Source organism: Pristis pectinata, chromosome 4, assembly GCF_009764475.1.
Source record: "Pristis pectinata isolate sPriPec2 chromosome 4, sPriPec2.1.pri, whole genome shotgun sequence".
Taxonomy (NCBI): Eukaryota; Metazoa; Chordata; class Chondrichthyes; order Rhinopristiformes; family Pristidae; genus Pristis; species Pristis pectinata.
In genome coordinates, this window is record NC_067408.1 from 20,428,499 (window position 1) to 20,450,610 (window position 22,112).

Here is a 22,112-nt window from a genome sequence, read left to right on the forward strand (position 1 = left end):
TATGTCATTTTTAAAAAGGAAGAATATTAGCATTGTGTAAGTTAGTAGGGGTTTCTTCTGTGTAATATGTTAGATTTTAAAAAGCCACACATGGAGCTTGGTGTTTCTCCCTTCATTTTCAGTATTTCAATTGGAATGCCCTCAGGACCCACCAAATTCTCACTGGGCTTGATGGGGTAGCTGCAGGGAAGATGTTTGGGATATCTGCAGAGGCCGCAGTCTCAATGTAAAGGGTCAGCCATTCAGGACAGATGAGCAGAATTTCTTCATCTTGAGTCAAGTGAATCTTTGGAACTCTCTACCCTGGGCTGTGAAGGCTCAGTACTTCCAAGACGGAAATCAATAGGTTTTTGGATATTAAGGGAATTAAACAATATGGGGTTAGTACACAAAAGTGATGCTGAGGTAGAAAGTCAGCCATCTTATTGAATGACAGAACAAATGTGAGAGGCCGTATGGCCTCTTGCTCTTTTTATTTTGTGGGTTGGACCTGAAGTTTTGGTGTTTATTTGCGTAACTGTTATTTGGACTCCCTTAGATGTTGATGGCTTGGTGAGAGTTTCCTTATTGAGATGTTGAGGTATAGAGCTGATACCGACTGTGATGAATGGTGCTTATTAATTTTGAAGCTTTTGTAACTCTTTTTAATGTACTCTGATGGATTTAATGTCTTTAAGAAGGATTGTACTATCGAGGTTAGCACATAGGGTTTGCTTCACATAAAAATTCGTGTTCATCTTTGATTGAATTTCTTTTGTTCATCTGGAGATCACTTTTTTCTTTGTTTTTTCTTTTTTTTCGGATCCTCCAAGGCACAGTTTTCCGCTGATGGAAAGAGCTCTACTTCTGACTGGATAACTTTGCTGTTTGCCAAATGCTTTCCTTTTCTGGTGTAAGGGACCACTGATCTCAGTGTCATCGTCGTCAAAGTAGTCTGGATGATGGTGAATAGCAAGGCCAATGAGTTAAAAATATAAGAACTAGAAATGAGAGTAGCAATCCATCTATTAAGATCTGATCATAGCTGATTTTTGATACTGGGGCTATTTCCTGTACTATACCCATATCTCTTGAATTCTTCAGTATCCAGAGATCTAACATTCCCTGTTTTGAATGAATTCAATTACTGAGCATCTACAGTAGACCATTCCAAAGATGTAGAAATGTGTCCCGGTTTCAGTGGTAGACAGTACCTTATTCTGAGACAGTGACATCTGGTTCTCAACTCCTCAGCCAGGGGAAACATCCTGCTTGTAGTTAACATGTCAAAACTTGAAAGAATTTTGCAATGAGATCTTCTCTTATTCTTTGTGTGCCTCATAGATAGTCTGCTTTAATGTTTTCTAGTTGGCTTTCGCATTTGTATTGTTTCCAGGTGTACATGTGGGCAGTTTTTCACTGAGGTATGCTTGGAAGTTCTCTTGTTTCATTGAAGATTGAAATCTGTGGATGTTGCATTACTGTCTGTGTGATCTGGGTTTGTGTTTGCAATTTAGAGCAACCATGATGGACATGACTGATCCCATCAGACAGTCGCCAGTCCAACAATTATTGGTTCCTCTCTTGATGTGGGTGACTTCGACATCTCTTAATCTTGTCTTTTCCATTGTTTTCAGTGGAGTTGTTTCCAAGTTTTACGTTGGTTGTTTTGTCTGTAGATTGTTTACACAAGACAATGCAGTTTGCATTTCTTGAGAAGGAAAATGTGATAGGAATTTGTCTTGCCGTCATTTTCCTTCCCAATGGTCGCACTCCATACATTAGCATCTTGGCCAACTCTTGTAGTAGACTCCCTGAAGGGGAATGGATGTCAGAATTTTGTCAAGCTCAAAGGAAGATTCTTTCCATTCTTGTCTGAGTCTTGCTGCATATGCAGAAATGATGGTGGCAGATAACTTATTACCAGATGGATACAGAGGGCCGTGCAGTGCTCAGTCAGTCGATTGACTCAAAGAATCTTGATTGCAATGCCAGCACATTTGCCTGTTGCTTGCCAGTTTTCCTTTCCGTAAGAGGTTGAAGCCGCAACCTAAAATGCTGATGGCCTTCATCTCCATTCTGAGAGTAGGTGATGTTGAACCTCCAGTTCTGGGAAAACATTTGCTATTCTGCAACTTTTCCTTTTTGGGTCTAGTAGAGTATGGATGTTCCAAGTTGCAAAAATCATTTCTGTAAGAGGTTTTTCTGGATGTGCTTATCCTAAAGGTGATATTTGAACTTTTGTTTGGGGCATCTTTTCTTGATTATTCCTCACATGGCTGAGCAGAGGAATTCTAAAAGTCGCCTGCATAGTGGTGGCCACAGCTGCCAAAAAAAAAGTTTCCAAATCCTGTCCTGGGGCACATGATACACCCACCTTGTGCTCTCTGCCTGGCTGTGGATCTGTGCCCAGGTATCCAATCCCTGTTACCATACCCAACCTCCCACTTGTTGTTCTGTATCTGATAACAAAAAAGTACAAGATGACCAGGAGTCTTTTCTGCGCGGTCTTCACAGATGCTGAGGGATAACCCCACTTCATCCACCTGCTCTGTTTTGAGGTCATCGAGTTTGTCACCTTACCTGCAACCTTAGTGCCAGGAGTGACCCTATCAGAAATGCTAAATTCCAGATGGCATTGCATTTATGGTCTGTATTGGTTTATTATTGTCACTTGTACCGAGGTACAGTGAAAAGCTCGTCTTACAAACCAATCGTACAGGTCACTTCGTTACACAGTGCAGTTACATTGAGTTAGTACAGAGTTCATTGATGTAGTACAGGTAAAAACAATAACAGTACAGAGTAAAGTGTCACAGCTACAGAGAAAGTGCGATGCGAGATCTACCTTGTTGTGACCGTGAGGTCATAGTCCATCTCATTGTATAAGGGAACTGTTCAATAGTCTTATAACAGTGGGGTAGAAGCTGTCCTTGAGTCTGGTGGTACATGCCTTCAGGCTCCTGTATCTTCTACCCGATGGAAGAGGAGAGAATGTCCCGGGTGGGTGGGGTCTTTGATTATGCTGGCTGCTTCACCAAGACAATGAGAGGTAAAGACAGAGTCCAAGATGGCAGCTCAGGAAGTGGGGTGGTGGTGATATTCTCATATGTATCACCATGTTGTTATCCAACAGTCAGTTGCTTTCATGAGTTTGTAACTACAGGTTGTCTCCAGGTTACAGCAGGATTCCATTACTGAGAAACTGTTCATAAATCAAACAGATCCCAAGTCGTAAATGCAGTCTCACTGCCTCAGTAAAGCAGCCAGCATGAAGTCCCAACCCACCCCGGATATTCTCTCTGCTCCCCTCTCCCACCATGCAGAAGATACAAAAGCCTGAAAACGTACCACCAGGCTCAAGGACCGCTTCTATCCTGCTGTTATAAGACAATTGAACTGTTCCCTAGTATGATAAGATGGTAGATTGCAAGGTCAAGAATCCAAGTTATGACTTTGCGCCTTATTGTCTACCTGCACTGCACTTTCTCTGTAACTGTAACACTTTATTCTGCATTCTTTTATTGTTTTGCCTTGTACTGTGTAATGAATTGATCTGTATGAATGGTATGTAAGACAAGTTTTTCACTGTACCTCCGTATATGTGACAATAATAAACCAATTTACCAGCCGTGAACAGAGTTCCCACGTGGCAGAAGATGCTTGCGGCCTCGCAGCAGCTGGCAAATCCATCCTACTAATGCCAGTTCGAGTGTACAATTGTATGATCTTTGTAAACCCTTGTTTCAAAGAAATAATCATAATTTAATGATGATAAACTACTTGCATTTTTAAATACAGGTGCAGCCCCTTTCCCTCTTAACTGGCCTCTCTCCAGTTTCTACCAACTGAATTTTGTAATGTGAACTCATTTTCCCATAAGACTTGAATTAAGTCATTTTGTTCTTTAATGGGCCTTGTTAGCAGAAGTCTGCCTTTGCTCAGTAGTAAGTAGCACTCACACTTCTGAGTCAAAGGTTGAGCATTTTTCTCACTCCAAGGAACTGAGCATGTAGTCTGGGCTTGCACTTCAGTGCAGTTCTGAGGGAGACTTACGGAGACCAACTTTTGAATGAGATTTGACTGTTTGTCTGCTGGTCCAAGTTTCTTGGAGAACAGTGTTCATTCCTCAAGCAGCATCACCAAAAGAAATTAATTGGTCTTTTATCTCATTTGTGCTGTGGAAGATAGCTGCCTACTCCTATATCCCACTGCAACTTTATTGCATTTCAACAAAATGTCATTGGCTGTGAAGGGTCATTCTTGTGCGTGTGTTTCTTTGTAACGTGATGATCAGAAATACAAAATATGTAGTTGTGCACTGTGCAGGAACTCTTCAATGGTCTTAAACTACTTAGCTCAGATTACATGTTGCATGTTCTTATTTTTTTTAATTTTCCATACAACTAGAGCTTTAATGATGAAAAGTGTGATTCGATTCACAGATTGCTCCCAGTTTGCGCATTAATCTGTTATACACTGACATTGCACATTATTTTACCCATTGAGATTTTTATTTGCCATTTATCAATTCAGTTGGTTTGCAGTTTATTTTCCAATGTAAAATAGTGTGCAATTTACATAGACCAAAATGAGATCTGAAGACATGGTTCAGAATTGCAGCAAAATAATTCCCGTCTGTTCATAGTTAACCAATTCTCTCTCTGCTGTTGAATTATGAAATGGTAATCACCTTGTGAAGCAAGTTGGTTGCAGAAGTTGGAAAAGTCACTGGACGTGTCAGTTACTCGACCAGATTTAGCAGAAGGTTAAGGTAGGTGGGGGGAAAAATCTGAATTTTGAAGCGTCTTGTGTGGCCTCGTGTCAAAAAGTGCTTTGCAGGCAATGAAGTAGCATTGAAATATGATCAGTGTAGAAGACTTAAACCTACTATACTTGGTTATAACTGTATTTGCATATACCTCTGACTCTGTGAATAATGCCAGTATTTTGCAAGGGGATATGAATACAAGAGTAAAGACATCTTTCTGCTATTGCACAGGGCCCTAGAAGGGTGTGTATGTTGCTTTTCTACCTAAGGAAGGCTATACTTGTGAAAGAGGGAGTGCAACAAGGGTTCATCAGATTGATTACTGGGATGTGATTTTTGCCCAATGGGAAGAGGTTGAGTGGTTGGACTTGAACTCTCTAGAGTTTAGCAGAATGAGGAGTGATATTATTGAGAAATGCAACGTTTGAATAGGGATTGAGAGGGTAGATGCAGGGGTGATGTTTTCTCTAGTGGAAACAGGCAGTCTTAGTCCTGGAAACAAACCAGAAATCTGGGGAATGCCATATTAGAACAAAAGGGTGAGATGTTGGGGGAGAGAGAGTGACTGTGGCTGGTGACTGGAGTTTGTGACAGGGACAGGAGACAATGACTTTGTTCTTCCCAATACTTAAATGGAGAAAACTTCTACTCCTTCCGGCTCTGGTTGATGGAACAGAAAGGCAGGTGACCCTTGAACACAACCCATGGTTAGCATTATCTCTGATTCCTAGGATTAATATTTAGGGAAGAATGAAGACAAGATAAGAAAATAGGAGCAGGAGTTGGCCACCTGGCGCCTCAGGCTTGCTGCTAGATCCCCATAGCCCTCACTTCCGTGATCTTTCAAAAATTTATCAACCTCCACTTTAAATACTTCTAATGATCCAGCTTCAACTACCCTCTAGTGGAAGAAATTTCTACGCACCTCAGTTTTTAACTGACTAACCACTTATCATGTTGCTATTTCTCCTCATTCAAGACTCAGCTACTAGTGAAAACATCTCAACATCTACCCTGTCCTGTCCCCTTAGTATCTTGTATACTTCAATATGATCATCCCTCATTCTTCTGAACTCCAACGAATATAGACCCAACCTGTTTGATCTCTTGATAGTAAAATCCTCTCATCCCTGGAACAAGCCTGGTGAATCTTTTTGGATTACCTCCAATGCATCTATTTCCTGAAGTTATATTTAATGTAGCCTTGTATCACTTGAAAGGTCAATGTAACAAACAAATCTAGTGTGGGAAACATCGACCCATCAAGCCTACTCTGCCATTCAGTTAGAACATGGCTGATCTCCAGCACAACCTCATTTTCTATTTTCCTTGTTCCCAGTGCCTTGATATTCTTGCCCATAAAGAATCTGTTTTCAGTTTCGAAAATTGCATTTGACATTGAATCCACACCCCTTTGAAGGAGTAAATTGCCAGATTTCCACTATCCTTTTTAGTAAAATGTGCCTCTTGATTTTATTCCTAAATGGCCTGGCTCTATTTTTAAGATTAGGCTATCATCAGTTTTCTGATGCTGCTGATCCTTCATTGAAGTGGACCGGTAATGGATGTGATTGGCCTGTGGTATTTGTCATTATACTGCCTGCTGCTTAGAAAATGGGCACATGTGGTCTGATTTTTTTTTTCTTCAGTGTTTTGCCTGCAGATTAACAGCTTTTCTCCATCTCTGGTTATGTTATAAAGCTTGGGCAAACTGGGCAGATGCTATTGATCACAAGGAAATAACTAAAGAGCTTAATTTAGTAATAGTATTGGGGGAACCTAAAGGGGGAAGATGGATTTATTTTTGTGTTCAAGGTCCTCAGTCCACACAACAAACTTTCTTTCTTTTTCAATCTTTTTATTAATTTTCAAATTAATACAGATTAATATATAACATCAGTGTTTGTACATGTAATACAAAGAAATCAAGAGAACAATCATGGCATGGATAATCATAAAGAACAATAAAGTATAAAAAAAACTGTAGATCCAATGATCTCTTAGTGAATGAGTATAATATAAAAGGAAAGAAAAAGATTTATTATATAAATATAAAAGAAAAAAAAATCCCCAAAACAATAAGAAAAATTATAAACAATATATCAAACCAAACTAAGCTAAACAAACAGAAAACAAAACTGGACTAAAATTTCTCAGTAGAAACAGAGCAATATTATGTCATCAACTCCAACACACAACAAACTCTTAACCTTGGTTGCCAACTCCATCCCCTGACCTGGCAACAATATGAATCTAGACCAGATTGTCCATGGCCTTGTCATTCCATTTAACCCCAAGGTGAATTTCAGACCACATCCCTGTGGTATATATACTTCTCCCTCCTTCATACTGCACAGCCCTGCCCTGCCTTGCCTCACCTCCTCTGGTAGAACTCTGTTACCTCTAATCTTGATGAGTTCAAAGCACCTCTGTCTCTTGTTCTCCCTTTCAGACACACTGATACAACAAACAGCAATTGATGTTAGGTCACTTATTAATTTTAAATCTGTGTTTGATAGTCATAGAGCTATACAGTAGGGATACAGACCCTTAGGCCCAACAAATCCATGCTGACCACTGTGCCCACCCATCTAGTCCCAATTTCCTGTGTACGGCCCATATCCCTCTAAGCCCACCCCTACATGTACCTATCCACATGCTGCTTAAATTATACTTTTGTACCTGCCTCAACTACTTCCTCTGGCAGCTCGTTCCATATACTCATCACCCTTGGTGTGGAAAAAGTTGCCCCTCAGGACCCTTTTTAAATCTTTCCCCTCTCACCCTAAATCTGTGCCCCCCTAGTTTTGGACTCTCCTACCCAGGGGAAAAGACTGTTACCGTCCACCTTATCTATGCCTCTCATAATTTTAAACATTTCTATTAGGTCACCCCTCCTTCTCCTACATCCTTAGGAATAAAGACCTTGCCAACCTCTCCACATAACTCAGGCCCTCTTGTCCTGGCAACATCCTTGTAAATCTTTTCTGCACTCTGCAGTTTAACTACATCCTTCCTATAACGGGGTGACCAAAACTGTACGCAGTACTCCGAGTGCGGCCTCACCATTGACTTATACAACTGCAACATAATGTCCCAACTCCTACATTCAGTGCCCTGACTGATGAAGGCCAGTATGCTAAATGCCTTTTTCACCACCTTGTCTACCTGTGACACTGCTTTCAATGATCTATGCACTTGAACTTCTAGGTCTCTCTATTCCATTACGCTCCCTAGCGTTATCTGTATTGAAATCCATTTGCCACTTCTCAGCCCATCTCCCTAACTGATCAAGATCCTCCTGTAATCTATGATAACCTTCTTCACTATCAACAACACCTCCTAATTTTGTGTAATCCACAAACTTACTGATTGAGCCTTGTGCATTTGTGTCCAAATCATTCATATGAATAACAAATAACAAGGGCCCAACACTGACCCCTGCGGCACACCACTAGTCACCGGCCTCCATTCTGAGAAACAATCTTCAACTATCACCCTCTACTTCCTACCTCTAAGCCAATTTTGAATCCATCTAACTAGCTCTGCCTGGATTCCATGGGACCTAACCTTCCAGATCAGCCTACCATGAGGGACCTTGTCGAAGGCCTTGCATAAAGTCCAAATAGACAACATCCACTGCCCTACCCTCATCTACCCTTTTGGTTACCTCTTCAAAAAAAAACTGTAAAAGGTTCGTCAAGCACGACTTTCCAGGCACAAAGCCGTGCTGATTCCTTCTAATCAGACTCTGACTCTCCAAATGCTGGTAGATCCTGTCCCTCAGAATTCCCTCCAGTAACTTCCCCACCACTGATGTCAGGCTGATCGGCCTGTAGTTCCCTGGCTTGTCCTTGCTGCCTTTCTTAAACAACGGAACAACATACGCCACATTCCAGTCTTTGGGAACTTCACCAGTGGCTAATGATGAAGCGTGTAGCCCCCACAAGGGTCTCCTCAATTTCTTCTCTAGCCTCCCACAAAGTCCAAGGATGCACTCGGTCAGGCCCTGGGGATTTATCCACGTCAATGCACTGTAAGGCTGCAAATACCTCCTCCCTGGTAATATGAATGTCCTCCAAAACATCTCCACTTGTTTCTCTTGAGCAACCATGGTTTCTCGTCAGTAAACTCCAAGGAGAAATATTCATTTAAAAATCCAAGCCATCTCCAGTGGCTTGAGACATAGGTGGCTCTGCTGATCTCTAGGGACCTATTCTCTCTCTGGCTACCCTTTTACTCTTTATATAGCTATAGAACCTCTTGGGATTTACCTTGATCTTACTCGTCAGATCCATCTCATACCCTCTCTTCACCCTGCTGATTTCCCTCTTAAGAGTATTTTTTTTAATAGTCATCAAAGGATTCATTTGTTCCTGACCTCCTAAACCGGAAGTACACTTCCTATTTTATCTTGATCAGAGCCTCAACCTTTCTCGTCATCCAAGGTTTCCTAAACTTGCCAGGTTTATCCTTCACTGTAACAGGAACATGCTGCTCCTGGACTGTTGATATCACACTCTTAAAAAGCCTCCCACTTGCTATTCATTCCTTTTTCTTCATACGGGCTCACCCAATCGACCTCTGCTGGATCCTGACTAATTCCCTCAATATTAGCCCTGCTCCAGTTTAGGACCCTCAGCTGCGGACCTGTCCTATGCTTTTCCGTCACTATCTCAAAACTAATAGAGTCATGGTCACTAGGGCCAAAGTGCTCCCTGACTGTTACTTCAGTTACTTGCCCTGCATCGTTCCCTAAAAGGAGGTCCAGTATTGCACCCTCCTGAGTAGGGTCCTCTATATATTGACTCAGGAAACCTTCCTGGATACATTTCACAAATTCCACCCTGTCCAGGCTCTTAACACTCTGAGTGGCCCAGCAAAACTGGGGAAATTAAAATCTCCCACCAACACAATCCTATTATTCTTACAACTATGAGCAATTTCTCCATACACCTGTTCCTCATGTTCCCAGATGAGGAGCATGTGGGGTGTCTTTAATACAGCCCCATTAGAGTGACCCTCCCTTCTTGTTTTTAAGTTCTACCCATGTGGCCTCACTGGATGATCCCCCAAGAATGTCATCTCTAAATACTGCTGTTACATCCTCCCTTATTAAAAAGGCAACACCTCCTCCTTGGTTACCTATACCTCTGTCATGCCTGTAGCATTTGTATCCTGCCCTTCTCTCAGCCATGTTTCTGTTATGGCTATAACATCCAAGTCCTCAGAGCCAATCAGAGTGTAGATTGGCTGCCTTACCTGTTAAACCTCGTGCATTGAAATAAATGCAGTTTGAGTATTCCTTTCCCTGCCTTTACTCTGCCCCCTATCCTTATTACTAAACTTGCTCTCATTGGCTACTGCTTTATCCCATGACCTGCTCAGAGTCTCACCCCTCTGCCAATCTAGTTTAAACCCTCCCGTGTAGGATTAGCAAATTTCCCTGCAAGGATATTGGTCCCTCTCTGGTAAAGTGCAACCTGTCACTCTTATACAGGTCGCCTCTATCCCAGAAGAGATCCCAATGGTCTAAGAACCTGAATCCCTGCCCCCTGCACCAGCTCCTCAGCCACGACTTCATCTGGCCTATCCTTCTATTTCTGACCTCTCTAGCATGTGCCACCGTGAGTAATCCAGAAATCCCTACCCTCAAGGTTAACTTCTTACCTAACTCCCTACACTCATTCTGCAGGACCTTATTCCTTGTTCTACCTACAGTATGTTGTTTGTACCAACACGTAAAATGACCTCTGGCTGTTCGCCCTTCCTCTTGAGAATTTTCTGTAGCCACTCAGAGAGATCCTTGACCCTGGCACCTGGGAGGCAACACACCATCCTGGCCTCTCTTCTGTGGCCACAGAATCTCCTGTCTGTCCCTCTCACTATTGAGTCTCCTATCACTATTGCCCTGTCTGACTGCACCCTTTCCCTCTCAGCCTCAGAGCCAGTCACAGTGCCAGAGACCTGACGACTACTGCTAGCCCCTGAAAGAGCATCCCCTTGAACAGTATCCAAAGAGGTATACCTGTTGGTGAGGGGGATGGCCACATTATAGAATTTGATAACTGAAGTTATTACTTGTTACGGTGAAAAAGATCAGCCACCATCTCATTCAGTGGCAGAACAGGTTCAAAGGGCTAAAATTCTACTATTCCTATGCATAGACTCAATTTTCAACCATGCAATTTTATCATTAATTCAACGGCTTTTTTTGATTAGAATACTAATAGGATAAAATCTGATGTAATTTCTTCTTAAGACCTTTTTATAATGGAACATGGCTAATGAAAGATGTGCATTTCTCCCGCTGTGCAATATATATCTTCCATTGTTAAAGTCTATTGTAGATCCACACACGTGTAAAACAGGAACCCACAATACCATCGTTCATTGTGTTGCTCTGTAAAGCCCAATTTAAAAGTAAAATTTGGGTATCATGATGTATGCAATGCATATTCTTTCTTGTTCTGAAGGAAACAATCAAACTAGTTGGAAATGTTTTTATTTAAAATTAATTTGTTGACCTTAAATGATTGATGTCAGCAGTTGCTCCCAGCCATGCACCTGCTCCAATTAGTGAATTTATTATGATGTAAATTGGGTGATAAATAGATGGTATTTAAATGGCAGTCTCTCTAATCTGAAAATGTTCATGGAAGTGTATTGCTTTCTTAGAGAGAGAGAGAGAGAGAGTTTCTCATAGATTCCAATATGCTAGAGTTCTCAATTCAACTTGCCTGGACTTGGTGTGAAGCAAGTACTTGTGCAAAATTTCACAAGTACAATTATTTTCACCTTGCTATTATGGCTGTTCATTTTTCCAATGTGGCCATTCCTGATGTCAAGGGAACATCTGAATAGGCAAATACACAAAACACTGCCTTGCCAATTTGTCTCTTTCTCAGATGTATTTAGAATAGTTTTTTGTTTCAATTTAAATGCTTAATTTGCTGTCTTTTCCAAAATTAAGTTTGAAAAAATTTCCACTGAGAGGGAGGGTAAATAGAATTTTTAATCTTTCCTACAAATTTTAAGAGATCTGCCACGTCAGCTTTGAATGTTAAAAGCTGTCACAATGAAATTGATCTGTTTGAGGGTGGGTAGACTAAAATTCCATTACACCCAGGCATGTACTGGTTGAGAAACCTCGTACCAATAATCTACAGTGCATTTGAACTAGTGAATAGGACTTTGACAAAACAGTGCACCTTGAAAAAAGAGACCTGTTCACTTTCATAGTCTTTAACTAGATCCTGATAATAGAGTTTGCCATTATTGCATTTAGCAAGTCAGCAGTGATAAATGTCTTTTTAAAACCTACAATTACTTTTGGGTGTTCACAGCACCAGACAAAGGCTTGAAATAGACAAAGGCTTAAAATCTTAGAATGGGGAAATGGAAACCTTATGAACCATTTCCCATGTTGCTGACTGCCAATTATAAACATTCTGCAGCCAGCTGGTGATTATATAATAATAGCAATATTGGGCACAGCATGGTTAGAGTGTCTGACAATAAAAGGTACTTCATAACAAACCAAGGCCGAAACCATCTGGAAGGAAATAATGGCCATCAGTGGTATGGAATAAATGTAAAACCCAGGAAGCTCAGTCTCTTGCCAAAAGCAAAGGGGTTTAGCAATCATGTCTAGAAATGAAATCAGGCAAATAAAATAACACTCTCTTTGCAGATTTGCAGTGCTGGCATCAAATACTGTGGGTACAGACAGTTTAACCAGATGCACATTAAAGCTTCCTTTATCCTGGGAGAAGAGTCCAATTTCCATTTCTTAGGAAATGTTTCCATTTCATTCTGCCCTTTGGAGCAAACAAGTGGAGAGCATTGGATCTTTATCCAATGGTTATGATGTAGAAGGGTTTAAGATCAACAATACTTACTAAGATTTGCAGCTGTCAAAAAAAAGGTTTTTCTCATGAGATTTGATTTAATCAGAATATATATTTGAAAAGGCCAAGTTCTTCATGACTTTGCTTTCTAGTTTCACTTATTTATAATAATCAGATTTTCATTACATTTTTCTTTATGATCCGTTCATTTCAGGAACAATTATTTAAATAATTTTCCACTGTGAATTCTGCAAAGCATGTTAGAAGGAAGAATTTGCAAGTAGATAAAGCAATTCAGTAATAGATTTTGTTTACCTGAACTTCTGTTTAAGCTGAACACCAGAGATGTATTAATACTTGCTGTGCCATTACGAAGAGATACTGCTAGAATCAAACAGGATCAGGTTTATTATACGTTGACATATGTAGTGAAATTTGTTTTGTGGCAGCAGTACAATGCAAGACACAGACATAAAAATTACTATAAGTTACAGAAATAAATAGTGCAAAGGAGGAATAACGAGGTAATGTTCATGGACCATTCAAAAACCTGATGGTGAAGGGGAAGAAGCTGTTTCTGAAACATTGAGTGTGGGTCTTCGGGGTCCTGTACCACCTCCGCGTTCATAGTAACGTGAAGAGGGCATTTACCAGACAGTGAGGGTCCTTAATGATGGATGCTGCCGCCTTGAGGCACCGCCTCTTGAAGATATCCTAAATGGCAGGGAGGGTTGTGCCTGTAATGGAGCTGGCTGAGTCTACAACATTCTGCAGCCTTTTTCAGTTCTGCACATTGGAACCTTCACACCAGGTGGTGATTCAACCAGTCAGAATGCTCTCTACCGTACATCTGTAGAAATTTGTAAGAGTCTTTGGTGACATACCAATTAGAAGTGCAATGTAAATAGGCAGCACATTGGTTATATGATTTTTTTTGTTTAACCCTCAAACCTTTGACAAGACAATATTAATTATTGGTAGTCGGTGGATATGCAAGACAAGTGCATTATAATAAATGTCAGTGAAGTTTTCAATGCATGCAAGTTTGGACCTCCGGTTCTCAGGTTCCAATGAATTGTGTACAGAAGTGCAGTGAAGTATCTTGGCCGTTAAAGCCATTTTTGAACGTGGATTGAGAAGAGCAAAAAGGTTAAGCAGTCTTGAGTTAAAGAGAAGACCAGGAAGGGATAATAAATCATGGGCAATTAAGAGATCAATCAGAATGCACCGTCCCTTTCAACGTAGTGAGCAGGAGGTCTTTTTTGAAGTGTATGGTTGTAATTGATTTACTCTTGAAGTAAAATGCAGTCTGTTGATATGCCCCTGGTTAAGACCCAAAAGGACAGTATGCTGTATCCTAAATGAGGCATCTTCAGGTCAGAGGAAGCCTTGAAGCAGAAGTTCTTTTGATAGCATGCATTCTGATATCAGTTAAAAAAGGGTGATGGAAAATAACTGTGGCCTTCAGGTGAGTATACATGCATACAGTAGTAAATCTTGCTAACAAAACCATAAGCAACACACCAGATGCTGGAGGACTCAGTGGGTAAGGCAGCATCTATAGAGGGAAATAGTCAATGGTTCAGATTGGGACCCAGCATCTGGACTGGGCTACTGCTGCCAGATCCCACCTCTACCCCAGGGGGGTAAAAGCAGTCCTGAAACGTTGATAGTCCATTTCCCTCCATAGATGCTGCCTGACCCACTGAGTTCTTCTAGCATCTTGTATGTTGCTCCAGATTCCAGCATCTGCACACTTTTGTCTCCATTTTGATAACACAATCATAAAGTGGTTGTGCACCTCTAAAATGGTAGCAAAAGCAATAAGAACTTTATTTTCAGGGTTCAGGCACCAACCAATTGCATGTAAATTGTTAGCATAAGTTAAAAGTCATTAAGTGGCTCGAATAAAGCTAAACCGCTGCCAATTTGGTCAATTGAACTCATCTGGAGGAAACTGAAACAGGATTTGACACATGGGCACAGACTCGTTGTGGTTTGATGGTGATGCAATGTTTTTTTTAAAACAACAGAATCATTCTGGGAGAGTCACTGTCTTGTATTCATTCTTTGTTAGCTCTATAAGGACTAACGGTCTAGTTGCTTTTATATGTACCGTGTTGAATTAAATTATGGTGCATAAAGTACATTTTGCAAACTCTTTTGGAATGAAAAGTTTTCAAGAAATACTAGATGGTCCAAAGGCAAATCTTACTGTTTAAACAAAAGTTCTATGAATGAAGGCTTTAGTATTGTTGCTCTTTATTCTTGAAAACGAAAACTTGTTGAACTGTTACAATTCCACACTCATCTTTTAATTCCAATATTTTGACCTGTCAATGATGAAAGCTTAGTAATTATACTTTCAAGTTTGGATGATGGGTGACTGGGAGAGGAATTTGCAAATTGGGGACAGAATTGTATGTAGACACCATTTTTCTCAGCTGAGCCTTGGTTCAGACTGAAGCTAGTGCTCATTTGAAAACTCTGATGTAATGCTGTCTGTACACAGTCCTTTGGATCTTGTGGTTAGAAATTTGTACTTTTTTGCAAAGCAGTATTTCCTTGGGGCTATTGCAGATCAAATGAAGCTCTGTTTCAGGCAAAATAAATGGACATTTTGATTAAAACTTCAAATGACGGCATCCTTGGTTAAAGAATTTAAAAGAATGGAGATTTTGTTGAGGAAGAAAAGCATTTCAAATGATATTTCAGAATGATTTAAGGACAAGTTACTGAGAAAACATTAGTCTGCAATTATTTTGGTATTTCCACATAATAAAAATGCTATCTTCTGCTTTCGACAAAATCCTTTGATCTGTGCTTGCAATGTTGAATAAATTGCAAAAACAGGTTCTTGGGTGTGAGGGTAGTGTTCATTGAGTATATTTGGTGTTACATGTTGTGCAGCTTGCACCCCTTTTGGCTAGCAGCTGTTATAGAATGTCAAATCTCGAACCCCAAGGAGTCCAGCAGTGAAGACTAGACTTGGTGAGATTCCCCTGCATTATGCTGGAGAATTGTCTTGGGAAACTTGCAAGAGATTATACTGACCTCCAGCCTCTCTCTTGTTTCAGCCCCAGCTCTTGGCCTCTCCCTCTCTTAGCCCTGGCTTCTTGAAAAAGTGAAGGAGAGAGAAAATGGGAAACTGCAGGACATTTACCTTAATGTCAAAGAGAAAATATTAGAAGCTTTTATAAGAGACATGGAAAGGCTTTTTAAAAAATCAAGGTAATTAGACAAAGTCTGCATGGTTTTGTGAAGGAGAAATTATGTTTTACCAATTTATTGGAGGCAATATTGAAGACTGCTGGTGTTGTGGATAACAAGGAGCGTAGTTTTTGGCTATAGAACTGTTGGTAAGGTGGGTAGAACAAATGCAGATGGAATTTAATCCTGAAACGTGAGGTGATAAATTTTGGGAGGACAGATGGGGCAAGGGTATACACAGTGACTGATAAGATCATAGGACGTACTGAGGAACAGTGGGACGTTGTGTACATGTCCAAATAATATGATTGCATGGGAAAGTGAGCAGTTTCACCAGAATGTTATCTGGGTTGGAGTCTTTCAGCTATGAGCAGAAATTGAATAGGCTGGATTTACTTTCCTTGAAGCAGCGAAAGCTGAGAGGGTGACTGATTTGAGGTTTACATAATTATTAGGGGTTTAGATAGTGAGAAACTCTTCCCCTGAGCAGAGGTGTATATAAACAGAAGCAATAGATTTAAAGTAGGGGATATGAGATCTTGATGGGATTTAAGAATTTTTTTTTCACCCAAAGAGTAGTTGACATTGGAAGGCACTGCCTGATGGGCTGGAGATGGTGCGTACTCTCTCAATATTTTATAACAGACGATCACACGAAACGCCATGGCTTAGAAGGCTACAGGCAAGCTACTGGCAAATGGGGTTAGTATTGATAGGCACTTGATGGCCATTCTTAACATGGTGAGCTGGAAGGTCTGTTTCTCCACTATATGGCTCCTACACCTTAATCCACACCACACTTCTTCAAACGAAACCTGGTGAATTTGTTCCTCTTAAATTTTTAAGAGGATATTTGGTAAAGTGCCACATCAAGGGTTAGTGTGGAAAATAAAACCTCATGTCGAAGGAGGTAACATATTGGCATGGACAAAAGATTGGCTGACTAATAGGGAACTGAGCAGGCAGTAATGGGTCTTTTTCTGGTAGACATGATATAATGTATAGTGTGCCACGGAGACTGGTGCTGGGACCCTAACTTTTTCCAATTTATTTCAATGACTTGGATGAAGGCACCAAATAAGGAATGGTGGTAAATTTACTGGTGACACAAAAGGCTAATGCAAGATGTAGGACCAGGGGTAGGACATATGGCCCTTCACACCTACTTAACCATTCATCAGAATTATGGCAAATAATCTACCTCAGTGCCATATTTCTGCATCATCCCTGTATCCCTTGATTTCCCCAAAATATCCAGATAACTATCCATCTCTATTTTGAATGAACTCAATGATTCCACAGCACTCCTGAGGATTCCAAAGCTAAACCACCCTTTACATGAAGAAATCTCTTCTCATCTCAGTCCTAAATGGCCCATTCCTTATTCTTAGTTGTGACCACTGGTTCCAGACTCCTCAGTCAAGGGAAATGTCCTCCCTCTATTCTGTTTTTTGAGCCTGTAAGGACTTTGTAAGCTTCATAGAACATTACGGCACAGTACAGGCCCTTTGGCCCACGATGTTGTGCCAACATTTTATCCTGCTTTAAGATACATGGTACAGTAGTGTAGTGGTTAGCGTAACACTTCACAGTAACCTGGGTTCAAATCCTGCCACTGTCTGTAAGGAGATTGTACGTTCTCCCCGTGTCTGTGTGGGTTTTGTCCAGGTGCTCCGGTTTCCTCCCACATTCCAAAGACGTATGGGTCAGGAAGTTGTGGGCACGCTATGTTGGCGCCGGAAGCGTGGCGACACTTGCGGGCTGCCCCCAGAACACTCAACGCAAAAGGTGCATTTCACTGTGTGTTTTGATGTACATGTGACTAATAAAGATATCTTACCTTATCTATCCCTTCCCTCCCATATAGCCCTCCATTTTTCTATCATTCATGTGTCTATCTAAGAGTCTCTTAAATGTCCCTAATGTATCTGCCTCCACAACCTCTGCCAGCAGTGCGTTCCACGCACCCACCACTCTGTGTCAAAAAAAAGAAAAAAAAAATTGCCTCTGACATCCCCCTTGTACCTTCCTCCAATCACCTTCAAATTAAGCCCCCTCATGTTAGCCATTTTCTCCCTGGGAAAAAAGGTCTTTGACTATCCACTCGATCTATGCTGCTTATCATCTTGTACACCTCTATCAAGTCACCTCTCATCCTCCTTCGCTTCAAGGAGAAAAGCACTAGCTCACTCAACCTATCCTCTTAAGACATGCTCTCCATTCCACGCAGCATCCTGGTAAATCTCCTCTGCACCCTTTCTAAAGCTTCCACATCCTTCCTATAATGAGATGACCAGAACTGAACACAATACTCCAAGTGTGGTCTAACCAGAGTTTTGTAGAGCTGCAACATTACCTGGCAGCTCTTGAACTTAATACCCCAACTAATGAAGGCCAACATACCATACGCCTTCTTAACAACCCTATCGACCTGCACTGGAACCTTGAGGGATCTATGGACATGGACCCCAAGATCCCTCTGTTCCTCCACACTGCAAAGAGTCCTGCCATTAACCTTGTATTCTGTCTTCAAATTTGATCTTCCAAAGTGTATCACTTCACACTTTTCTGGGTTGAACTCCATCTGCCACTTCTCAGCCCAGCTCTGCATTCTATCAATGTCCTGTTGTAACCTACAACAACCTTCTACCCTATCCACAATGCCACTAACCTTCTTGTCATCTGTAGGTATTCTCAATGAAGAATGAGAGAGATGGGTAAGAAAGCAAGTTTTGAAGAGGACACAAGGGGGTCACGGTGGGATGTAGATAATTGAAGTGAGTGGGCAAAAATCTGACAAATGGTGTATAGAGTAGAAAAATGTGAAACTATCCATTTTGGCAGGAAAATGAAAAAAGCTTTTCATCTAACTGTTGAGAGAACACTGAGTGTCCTAGTACATGATTTACAAAAGGCTGGTACACAGGTACAGAAAGTAATTAGGAAAGCCAAAAGAATGTTGTTGCATTTTGAAGGGGAATTGAATACAAAAGTAGTGAGGTTACACTTCAACTATATAGAGTGCAAATGAGACCACATCTGGAGAACTCTGTACAATATAGGCCTCCTTTATTTAAGGAAGGATTTTAATGTGTTCAGGAAAAAATTTACGACATTAGTAAGCAGCTTGTGTTATGAGGAAATTTTGTACAGGTTAGGCTTGTGTTGGTTGGAGTTTCGATGTGTGAGAGGGGTCGATTGAAACGTTCAGGATCCTGAGGGGTCATGATCAGGAGGGTGTGGAGAGGATGTTTCCTCTTGTGGGAGGATCTAGAGCTAGGGATCACTGATTTAACAATAAGGGGCTGCTCATTAAGGACAGATGAGGCTTAATATTTGGCTGAGGGTCTTTGGAACTCTTCCATAATAGGTGATGGAACCGGAGTATTTGAATATTTTTGCTCTTTAACCTCTCAGACCTTGGCCTCTCACAGTCTTCCAACGAAGCTCAGTGTTACCCTGAGATGTAGCATATCATATGGTGACCAGACTTGGGAATGAATGTTGAATTCAACAACTTCAGATAACCAACCCTTTACTTTTGTGTCAGAACTAGCCGGCATCCTCATTTATTTCAAATTTCTTGCAAATGCTCTGTTTTATAAACTAAAGTTCCACCATAGTTTTGTTTTTGTTTGTGTTTTTCTCTCCTTTGTCCTCATTCATCTACTTACTCCTCTTCCAGAATTTCAGCTGATTAACAAGGCTTCACTGCTCTCTTTAAAAACTGTAACATTCAATGTCCTGTTCTCCAACCTATCATAGACCTCCCTTTTATTTTCATATTTGATTTTCTAACCTTTTTCCTTGTTCTGAAGGGAGGTCATTGAACTGAAGCATTAACTGTGTTTCCCTCTGCACTGATGCTATCTAACCAATTTTCCAGTATTTTTTTGTTTTTTATTTCAGATTTCCAACATCTGCAGGACATTGCTTTTCATTTATTGTGTTCTGTTGTACCAGGCCATGTAAGAGAAGCTTTTGTGATGTTTCGGTCACTAGGCTTGAAGTGACCATTGTTTAGGTTGTACACAATGCTCCATTAAAACTGCTGTTTCTATGCTAAGAAAAACAACATTCAGTTTTGAATATGGTTAGCTTGCCAATGCTACCTACTGGATTGGGAAGAAAGTCACTGTTGTAGTCTTCAAAAATATTTTATATCATTTAGTAGTCCCACTGTTCAGATATCAGTCTCCCAATTTTTTTGCATTAATTCCAGCCACTTTTATGTTCCTACCTGGCCATTTCCCTTTTACTACCATCTCTCTCCACACAGTGTGAGTTGATTCTTGTGCTGCAGGTATCAGAGCCTACATGTGCCACCTTATCTAAGGCTGAACACACTAAGTGACCTCACTTCAGTTTTTCACCAAGTAGGTGGTCAATTGGGCATAAATGAATGATTTAGAGCAGTAGATTGAATGAACTATTTCAGCCACCATCTCTGCAGGTGACTTAACTCTCTAATGTTAACAAGTGTGACCTGACTTAACTATCTAGTTAAACGCAGACCCTTGTTGTACTTTGGTTCATAATTTTTCCGTTTTCCTCTATACACTCCATCAGACTGAGATGCATACTATAAACTAAAGAATCAATTTACTTTACATTAACCAGATCAATTCTGTACAATTCATTTGCAGAATTATAAACAAATAACATAATGGCTGTCATGATCAAAAATCGATCCTTAGACACACAAATCACTTTTTTTCCGATGTTATTGCAGACTCTTTGTAAAGCCCATCAGCTCTATAGGCTTAACTTGAGCAATTTTGCTGCCTTCAATAATTCTAAAATTAGCTAGCTTCCAGATATTTGTCAAAGGAACCAGAAACAAAATCCCAAGTCATCTCTTCATGCTGCTGCGCAATGCATCCTCTCAGGCCTAACCAGATTGTTGTCCTAGATGTAGAGACATCACTAAAGATTGCTTGTTTCTCCTCCCCTGTTGGTAGTTTCCAGCTGGCACAGGTGTATGTTGTCAGCCTGCTACCAAGGAAACTTGACAGCTTTGACTCTGCATTTTACATATTAAGCCATCTGATTTGACAGGAAAGGGCCATAAATATGTTTAGTGCATCTAAAAATACCAGCATGCATAAAGTAAGTGTTAGCAATAACCATTATAAACCCCTATTTCAGTCAGCCTAAGGTTGATTGCCCACATTTGTTTTGCTTCATTGTAGTAATACCATTTTGCTACCTGCTGTAGTTTTGGCTAGAAGTTAACAATTAAAGCTAATGCTCCTCTTGAGATGTTATAAATTCCCTATTTCAAATGATCTTGGTGAACCTTTTTAAATTAGTTAAAAATTCATGTCGTTGGTTAGTTTTGAGCATTAATTAGTTCTGTTGCCTGGAGTATTCTGACAAATGACTATAAATAATATTGTAAGATTTAAATACTGTTAAAGCCATGTTTCTGCAAGGATTTGTGTGTTTCCAGGTATTCATCTTGTTGACCAGCAGCCCAAATTGTATAAAACAAAAATAGGGAAATACTAGACTTCAGTGAGGTTACAATTAGCCTGCCCTCTCAAGTGATGGCATGGACAGTGCAATAATGTGTAAATGTAAAGCAGATTATGCGTAAGCTTCTACCAAAACAATGTTGTGATGAATTACATGTTCTCTTTAAAAATCCACATCCATATTTACTATGTTGTTTATATTTTATGACATTTTATGTAACATTTATTATATAAGTTTGTTTCTGGTGCATCTACCATATAGTTCACAATTTTAAATCCTTTTATTGTCTGATACTCTAATGATGTTGGATTTTTAATTTCATGGTCTGTTACCTTTGTTACATTTTGTGTTTAATTTTGCATCTCATTCCTTCTACACTGGGTGAGCAGCTAATTTTTCTGTGGAATTTGGATGAATTTTTAATGGAAACTCCAATGGCCATTGGCACTTAGTACCAGCTGCCCAGTGAAAATTGAGTAAGATTCACTGTATAGTGATAAGCTCCAGATTGTGGTAAGAAATTGTTGTTCCTGTATAGATATTGACACAAACACAACAGTAACATGGCTGATAACCTATCACAACGTTTTAAAACTGAAGTTATTAACCTTTTTCTGTCCTAGTTGAATTGTTAGTAATTGCTCATCTTTATTCCAGACTTGATGGATAGGAAATCTCATCTCTTGTGGTGGCACCAAAATAGAAATGATGCTTCACGGTAGAGAGAATGTAATTGTTAAGGAAGAACTAAAAAGAGCAGATATCCCTCAAGGGATTCTCCAAGACTTGGGATTGAGTGGGTGGGTAGTGGTGGTGGGCATTGA

The 22,112-nt window shown here is 40.4% G+C and overlaps 1 protein-coding gene across 2 annotated transcripts in view; it reads left to right on the plus strand.

Moving 5' to 3' along the window:
- The window catches only part of LOC127569791 (septin-8-B-like), a 60,175-nt gene that overhangs the window by 13,247 nt on the left and 24,816 nt on the right, over nucleotides 1-22,112 (plus strand). The window lies entirely within an intron of this gene.